Source organism: Bos indicus x Bos taurus, chromosome 15, assembly GCF_003369695.1.
Source record: "Bos indicus x Bos taurus breed Angus x Brahman F1 hybrid chromosome 15, Bos_hybrid_MaternalHap_v2.0, whole genome shotgun sequence".
Lineage (NCBI taxonomy): Eukaryota > Metazoa > Chordata > Mammalia > Artiodactyla > Bovidae > Bos > Bos indicus x Bos taurus.
In genome coordinates, this window is record NC_040090.1 from 1,133,029 (window position 1) to 1,141,930 (window position 8,902).

The following is an 8,902-nucleotide window of genomic DNA, read 5'->3' on the forward strand; positions in this document are numbered from 1 at the left end:
TCTAGCCTGGGAAATCCCATGGACAGAGGAACCTGGCGGGCTACAGTCCATGGGGTCACAAGAGGTCAACACAACTTAGGGACTAAACCACCATCAAGCCTTGAGTAAAACTCTGCAGGATCCATAAGACAGGAAAAGTTCTGTTTTCACTCCAATCCCAGATAAAGGCAATGCCAAAGAATGTTGCAACTACCATACAATTGTGCTCATTTCACGTGCTAGTAAGGTTATGTTTAAAATCCTTCATGCTAAGCTTCATCAGTACTTGAATCAAGAGCTTCCAGATATACAAGTTGGGTTTAGAAAAGGCAAAGGAAAATAGAGATCAAATTGCAACATTCATTGGATCATGGAAAAAGCAGGGGAATTCCTGAAAAACATCTGCTTCATTTACTATGCTTAAAGCCTTTGACTGTGTGAACTGCAACAAACTGGAAAATTCTTAAAGAGATGGGACTACCAGACCACTTTACTTGTATCCTGAAAAGCCTGTACTCGGGTCAAGAAGAAACAAAACCAGACATGAAACAACTGACCGGCTCAAAACTTGGAAAGGATCATGGAAGGCTGTGTGTGGTCACCCTGCTTATTTAAGTTCTATGCAAAGTATATCATGCAAAATGCCCAGCTGGATGAATCCCAAGGTGGAATCAAGACTGCTGGGAGAAATACCAATAACCAAAGATATGCAGATGATACCACTCTAATGGCAGAAAGTGAAGAGGAACTAAAGAGCCTCTTGATGAAGGTGAAAGAGAGTGGAAAAGCTGACTTAAAGCTCAACATTTAAAAAACTAAGGTCATGGCATCTGGTCCCATCACTTTACGGCACATAGAAGGGGGGAAAATGGAAGCAGTGGCAGATTTTTTTTTTCTTGGCTCCAAAATCACTGTGGACGGTGACTGCAGCCATGAATATGAAGACGCTTGCTCCTTGGAAGGAAAGCTATGACAAACCCAGGCAGCATATTACAAAGCAGAGACATCACTTTGCTGACAGTCTGTCTAGTCAAAGCTATGGTTTTTCCAGTACTCATGTACGGATGTGAGAGGTGGTCCATAAAGAAGGCTGAAGAATTGATGCTTTCTAATTGTGGTGCTGAAGAACACTCTTGGGAGTCTAACTGTGGTGCTGAAGAACACTCTTGGGAGTCTAACTGTGGTGCTGAAGAACACTCTTGGGAGTCTAACTGTGGTGCTGAAGAACACTCTTGGGAGTCTAACTGTGGTGCTGAAGAACACTCTTGAGAGTCTAACTGTGGTGCTGAAGAACACTCTTGGGAGTCTCTTGGACTGCAAGAAGAAGGTTAGGACCAGTTAATCCTAAACCAGTCGAATCAGTCAAACCAGTTGATTTCCAAGGAAATCAACCTTGAATATTCACTGGAAGGACTAATGCTGAAGCAGAAGCTCTAATACTTTGGCCACCTGATGCAAAGAGCTGACTCATTGGAAAAGGCCCTGATGCCGGGAAAGACTGAGGGCAAAAGGAAAAGGGGGTGGCAGAGGATGAGATGGTTAGATAGCATCACCAACTCAATGGACATGAATTTGAGCAAACTCTTGGAGATAGTGGAGGACAGAGGAGTCTGGCTTGCTGCAGGCCATAGGGTTGCAGCAAAGAGTCGGACACGACTTAGCAACTAAGAAACAGCAACAAAGCATCAAGCCATGAAAAGACATGGAAGAACCGTAAATGGATGTGACTAAGTGAAAAAGGCCAATCTGAAAAGGCTGCATATTGTGTGACTCCAACTATATGACGTTCTGAGAAAAGGCAAAACCGCGGAGACAGTAGGAAGATCACTGGTCACCAGGGCTCCAGCAGGAAGGAGGGAGGGATGAACACGCACAGAGGATTTTGAGAGCAGGGAAACTGTTCTGTATGAAGAGGCAGGTTTGTTTGACTCGGCCGCGCCCCAGGGCACGTGGGCTCTTAGTTCCCCCGCCCAGGCTACAGCCTGTGCCCCTTGCCTTCAAAGCATGGAGTGTTACCCACTGGGTCGCCAACAAAGTCCCAAAACTATGGTGTATGAAACTATAATGGTGTATACATGTCGGTACATACTTGTAAGACTCACGGAATGTACAGTATCAAGAGTGAACTCTAGGGATTTCCCAGGTGGTCCAGTGGTTAAGTCTCAGGGCTCTCACTCCCAGGGAGCCAAGATCCTACAAACAATGCAGTGAGGCAAAAAAAAAAAATTTAAAAACGGGGTCACTGTCCTAACCCCGGGGATTCCTAGGCAGTGCTAGTGGTAAAGAACCCGCCCGCCAAAGTAGGAGACAAGAGACACGGGTTCCATCCCTGGGTGGCGAAGATCTCCTAGAGGAGGGCGCGGCAACTCGCTCCAGTACTCTAGATTGGAGAATCCGGTGGACAGAGGGGCCTTGTGTGTCACAGTCCATCCGGTCGCAGAGCGTCGCACATGACTGAAGTGACACAGCACGCACGCTGCACACCTTTAGTTGCTTCCCTTTGCTCCTGAAATGAAGCCCACGCTCCTCAGGAGGCCCTGCAGGCCTTTCGCACCTGCCTTCTCCACCTCTAACCCCTGTGCCTCAGGTACTGCCTCTCTTTTCTTTCTTCACAGAAGAAAGACTATCCCCATCCTTTCATTTCTCTTTCTAAGTCCTCTCCAGCCCCCAGGTGCTTCAAAAGAGTTTATCCCTGTTTGGGACAGGTTGCACCTGCTGTTCTTTCCCAGCGCCCTGGTGGTCCTCCAGGTTACTTCAGGTATATCGTTACCGTCCATATTTTCTCTGTGCAAGTGTGTGCGTGTGCACGCAGTCACGGCCGACTCTTTGCTACCCCATGGACTGTAGCCCACCAGGCTGCTCTGTCTGGGCAATTTTCCAGGCCAGGAGTACTGGAGCGGCTTGCCATTTCCTCCTCTGGGGGATCTTCTTGACCCAGGATGTAGCCCGCATCTCTTGCATCTCCTGCATTGGCAGGCAGATTCTTGACCACGGCACGACCTGGGAAGCCCATGCAGATACTGCATATACTATATATATTCATTTGTATGCTTCTGGTTTAATACCAGAGCGTATCCATACATTCATTACTCTGCCCCCAACACTTGACGAAAGCCTGGGGATTATACGGGAGATGCCCAATTCATATTTGTGAAATGATGAACCTGCTGGGCTTGAGACGGAGCAGGACTCTATTGCCTCCCCTCCAGCATGCCTTTCGCCTGTGGAAAACCTTAGTCAAAGAATATGTTTAATCAGAGAAGTGAAAGATGTGAAAACAAAGGGAAACAGTCAAAGGAGACTAAAGAATAACAATGTCATTGAGCAAAGTCAAGGACTTTAGTTCTTTCCCAAGGGCTACAGATAATATTCAAAGCCATATCCTGTGAGCTGTCTTATCGATACTGAAACACCAGTTGGAAACTGAAACACCAAGTTAACTACACGATGATCAGACTGTACCCAGGACGTGAGCAGCCACAGCTCCGAAAACTGGCCTCAAAAAGTATAGGAACAAACGGAACGGAACGGACGATTAACCGGACCTAAAACAACAAAGATGATGCTGCTCAGACCACCGATGAGCAATCTGAAGAGGACTGTTCGAGCTGACTGTGCTGTTTCTGCATGTAGCACGCCCGGCCCCCTGCTCTGTCTATAACAGCTCTCACTCCCTGCTTGTAGGGGCGGGGGCTGGAGAATCAGCCTCTGGACAGATGTCCACCGCCCTCCCTGCACCCCTGGTCGCTGGCATCTGAAATAAAGCAAACTTTCCTTTCCACCAACCTGGCCTATTTATTGGCTTTTGTTCGGCAAGCAGCCGAACCGCTCACCCACTCGGTAACAGGCTGTGGGCTGTCATGAGGAAACCAGAGATGAAAGAGATGCAGGTCACACACGGGGAACTCACCCCGAGGAGGGGTGGCGTGGTAGGAACACAGCTACAAAGCAAGACAGTGAGCATGACAAGGAATCCCGAGTCCCGAGGAAGCGGTGGTCTTCTGGGCAGAGAGCTCAGAGCAGACTCTGTGGAGGGAGGGAAAGGAGAGCGCAAAGGTGGTGCAGACACAGGGATCAGCTTGGAGCATGGAGTGCATCAAGGCAAGAGAGGTGGAGAGGCTAGAAAGGAAGGGACACCAGCTGGTCAAAGGCGTCTCTTGGCAGGCAAAGAAGTATGGGTGGTGCTCTGGAAGCATTGGTGGGCAACAACATTAACTCAACTCAGCCTTTTAAAACCTTTAAGGAAATGTTTTCAGATACACAACAGAAGTAGGAATAGTAGTACAATACACACCTGTGTACTTCTCACCAACATTCAACAATTAACTTTGTGTGCGTGTGCCAAGTTCCTGCAGTCGTGTCCAACTCTTTGCGACCCTGTGAACTGTAGCCCGCCAGGCTCCTCTGCACCTGGGATTTCCCAGGCAAGCATACTGCAATGGGTTGCCATGCTCTCCTCTGGGGGATTGAACCCGCTTCTCCTGGGGCTCCTGCATTGCAGGTGGATTCTTTTCTGCTGATCCATTGGGGAAGCCCAACCTGTGTCTACTTGCCTTTATAAAGGAAACCAACCCTGAATATTCATTGGAAGGACTGATGCTGAAGCTGAAACTCCCAATACTTTGGCCACCTGATGCAAAGAAGAAAAGATCCTGGTGCTGGGAAAGATTGAAAGCCAAAGGAGAAGGAGGTGGCAGAGGATGAGATGGTAGCATTACTGACTCACTGGACGTGAATCTAGGCAAATTCTGGGAGATAGCAGAGGACTGAGGAGCCTGGTGTGCTGCAGTCCATGGGGTCTCAAAGAGTCGGGCACAACTTAATGACTGAACAATAACAACAGTCTGCTTTTATATATAGGTATATAGATGTGTTATGCTAAGTTGCTTCAGTCATGTCAGATATACAGGTACATATATGTAAATGTGTTTGTGTGTGTGCATATCAAAGTTTATTACTTTGGGAGGGGGGGCTTTCTTTCCTGTTCTTACCATTTCAGAAGAAATTGACAGATTCTTAACTCTTCTCCAAAATCTGTTTCTTTTCGTTCAGTTTTATTGAGATCTAATTAATACAGAGCACTGTGTAAGTTTAAGGTGTACAGCACAATGATTCAACTTACATACATCATGAAATGATGACTACAATAAGTTTAGTTAACATTTGTCATCTCATAGATACATAAGTAAAGAAATAGAACAATTCTTTTTTCCTGTGATGAGCACTCTTAGGAGTTACTCTCTTAACTTATATGTAAGGTAGAGCAGTATTAATTATATGTGTCACGTACATTACAGTTTCTAGGACTCATCTGTCTTCTAACTGAATGCTTGTAACCACTGGCTACCTTCACCCTAGTCCTCCCCCCACCGCCACTGCCCCCTGCCACAACTGTGATCTGCTTTTCTATGAATTTGTTCTTCAAGTATAATTGACCTCAACACTGCTAGTTCCTGTGCAACAAGATGGAGATTTGATACTTCTATAGATTTCAAAATGTTCACCACAAAATGTCTAGTTACCATCTGTCACAATACAAAGATGTTACATAATTACTCTATTCCCCACACTCTGCACTTCATACCAATGACTAATTTATTTTGCAACTGGAAGCCTGAACCTCTTAACCTCGCGGCTCATTTCTTCCTTCCCGCTCCTGTCTCCCTCTGACAGCCACCTGTTTGTTCTTGTATCTGTCACTCTGTTTCTGTTATGTTTGCTCGTTTTTTTAGATTCCACAGGTAAGTGGTAAGTACTTCCTTTCATGTCTTTCTCCATTTACTTCAGTAAGCAGAATACCCTCTGGGTCCATCCGTGTTGCAAAACGCCATCCTTTTTATGGTTGAGTAATAGTCTATGTTTTCTTTATCCAGTCATCTCTCAGTGGGCCTCTAGGCTGTTGCCATGTCTTGGCTATCGTAAGCAATGCTGCAGTGAACATGAGGCTGCAGATTTGTTTTTTGAATTAGCGTTTTCGTTTTCTTCAGGTAAATACCCAGGAGTGGGACTGCCGGCTCACGCGGGGCTGTTCCACTTTCACGTTTCTGAGGAGCTTCCATACTGTTTCCCGTGGTGGATGTACCAGTTCACATCCCCACCAACAGTGCACAAGGCTTCCCTTTTCTCCACACCTTTGCCAGCACTCGTTACTTGCTAAATATTTTTTTAATAATAGCCATTCTGACAGTGTGAGGTGATAAAACATGGTGGTTTTTATTTGCCTTTCCCTGATGATTAGGGATCATCAGGGGAAAAGATGATATTGAGCATCTTTTTACATGTCTGGTGGCCATCTGTAAGTCTTTTTGGGAAAATGTCTATTCAGAGCGTCTGCCCATTTTTTAATTGGGTTGTTTGGGTTTTTGAAGTTGAGTTGTAGGAGTCCTCTGTATATTTTACATATTAATCTCTTACCAAATATAGTTTGCAAATATCTTCTCCCATTCAGTAAGCTGTCTTTTCATTTGGTTGCCAGTTTTCTTCGCTGTACAAAAGCTTTTAAGTTTGAGTAGGTCCCATTCGCTTATATTTTGTTTCCCTTGCCTGAGGACACATACCCTCCAAAATATTGCTAAGACTTATGTTAGAGAGCATACTGCCTAAGCTTCCCTTTAGAAGTTTTATGGTTTCAGGCCCTACATTCAAGTCTTTGATCCGTTTTGAACTTCTTTTGTAACATGGTATGAGAGTTTGTAGTGGTAGTCCAGTTCGATTCTTTAGCAGGTAGTTTAGACATGTTCCCCAAAACCATTTATTGAAGAGGGTGACATTTCTCCAGAGTCTAAAGATGCTTTCATTCATAGCCATCATACAGTATTACACTGAACAAATGTAATAACTGCCTAACATCATCTAATACTAGTCCATTTTCAAATTTGCCCAGTTATCCTCCGATGTCTACAAGAACAGTTTTTTTGTTTTTGTTTTGTTTCAGAATCAAAGTCAAGCATTTGTTGGGGAAGTCTCTTTTAAAAACATTTTTTTTTTTTTAATTTACAACAATCACCACATGACTCTGTTACCACATCATTTTTCCTTAATCTTTCTATCTTATCTTCTGTAAAACCAGTTGTCTTATAGACTGTCTCACATTCTTGATTTATTCAATTGTCTCCTTGGGGGGTGTTGTTTAACTGATTCCTCCAGCCTCTGTAAACTGAAGGATAGATCTAAAGGCTTGACTGGACTTGGGATCAAGAAAACTTTGGCAAGAAAACTTAATTAAGTGGAGCTGTATACCTCATGCTGCAGCACACAAGTTCAGTTCAATTTAGTTGCTCAGTCATGCCAACTCTTTGCGACCCCATGGACTGCAGCACACCAGGCCTCCCTGTCCATCACCAACTCCCAGAGTTTATTCAAACTCACGTCCATAGAGTAGGTGAAGCCATCCAACCATCTCATTCTCTGTCGTCCCCTTCTCCTTCTGCCTTCAATCTTTCCCAGCATTGGGGTCTTTTCCAATGAGTCAGTTTTTCTCATCAGGTGGCCAAAGTATTGGAGTTTCAGCTTCAACATCAGTCCTTCCAATGAACACTCAGGACTGATCTCCTTTAGGATGGACTGGTTGGATCTCCTTGAAGTCCAAGGGACCCTCAAGAGTCTTCTACGACAACACAGGTCAAAAGCATCAATTCTTCGGTGCACAGCTTTCTTTATAGTCCAACTTTCACATCCATACATGACTACTGGAAAAACCATAGCCTTCACTAGATGGACCTTTGTTGGCAAAGTAATGTCTCTGCTTTTTAATATGCTGTATAGGTTGGTCATAGCTTTTCTTCCAAGGAACAAGCGTCTTTTAAAGCAGCAGATAAGGGATCTCATAAAAAATGTTGGCTGTCCCAGGGTTAATGATAACCCAGTTGGTTAACGGGGTTAAAGTGGGGACAGCCAGATTTTCCTCAGTGTAAAAGTATGTGTTTCTCCTTTGTGTACAGAGGGATGTATTTAGCAATACAACTTACATTTTGTAGCTGTTTAGTTTATCAAATATGTTCATATATGCATTTAATCAGAACAATATCCCTATAATGTTTTATTCCTTTTTAACAGAAACGAAAACTGAGGCTGGGAATGCTTAAGTAACTTTCCTAGTCAGAGGGCCAGTAATTAGCAAAGGCATGACTCAAGCATAAAGGGGTTCTCTTTAGTTGAGTTAAAACAATCCTCTAAGCTACATCTACTGCAGATTTTCAAAGTGCATTTTATCTTCAGAATTCAATAAATGTCTCTTCTCTTAAAAACGTTTTCTAAAAAAGGATATTTTTATTTTCCTGATACCATGAAGCACATTGCCAAGAAAAGGCGATTTGTTTTCCAGCCAGCAGCTATTTCTATTGTCCAGGAAAACTAGCAAAATGTAACAGACGCCAGGTTCCCGCAAAGCTCCATTTGCTAACAAGAGTTCTAAATGTTAAATGAGTTACTGAAGTTGTGACTTTCACAGATGTGTGAACAAAATAAGTGTATCTAAAATATTCTGTGCAAAGTTAAGCGTACACACGTGCGCTCATGATGCTAAAACCAACAAGGGCCTTTAGGACTGTTAGAGACATGTCCAAGTACAAATAAAGTCAGGTCCTGGCAAGTCCACTTACGCCTCACAGCTGGGTCAGCAACTAGTGGGACAAAATCAGGAGAAGCATATGACAGTCTAGAATCAAGAGATAAGGTGTGTGGTACTATGATGAGCAAACCAGGCAAGGGAGTTAGATGGTGGATTCTGGAGGACACTGGGGAAGCCATTTCTGGGGTCCCCAGGAACTCGGGCCTCCAGCTCGCAGGGAAAAACTCAGGCAAAGGCCGACTACGCAGAAACACTCTAACAAACTGACGATCTTACTCAGAAACAGCGACTCCAACACTGACACACAGCATCAAAACACGCGTTAGAGAAATCTACGGGCTTTGGCCACTCATA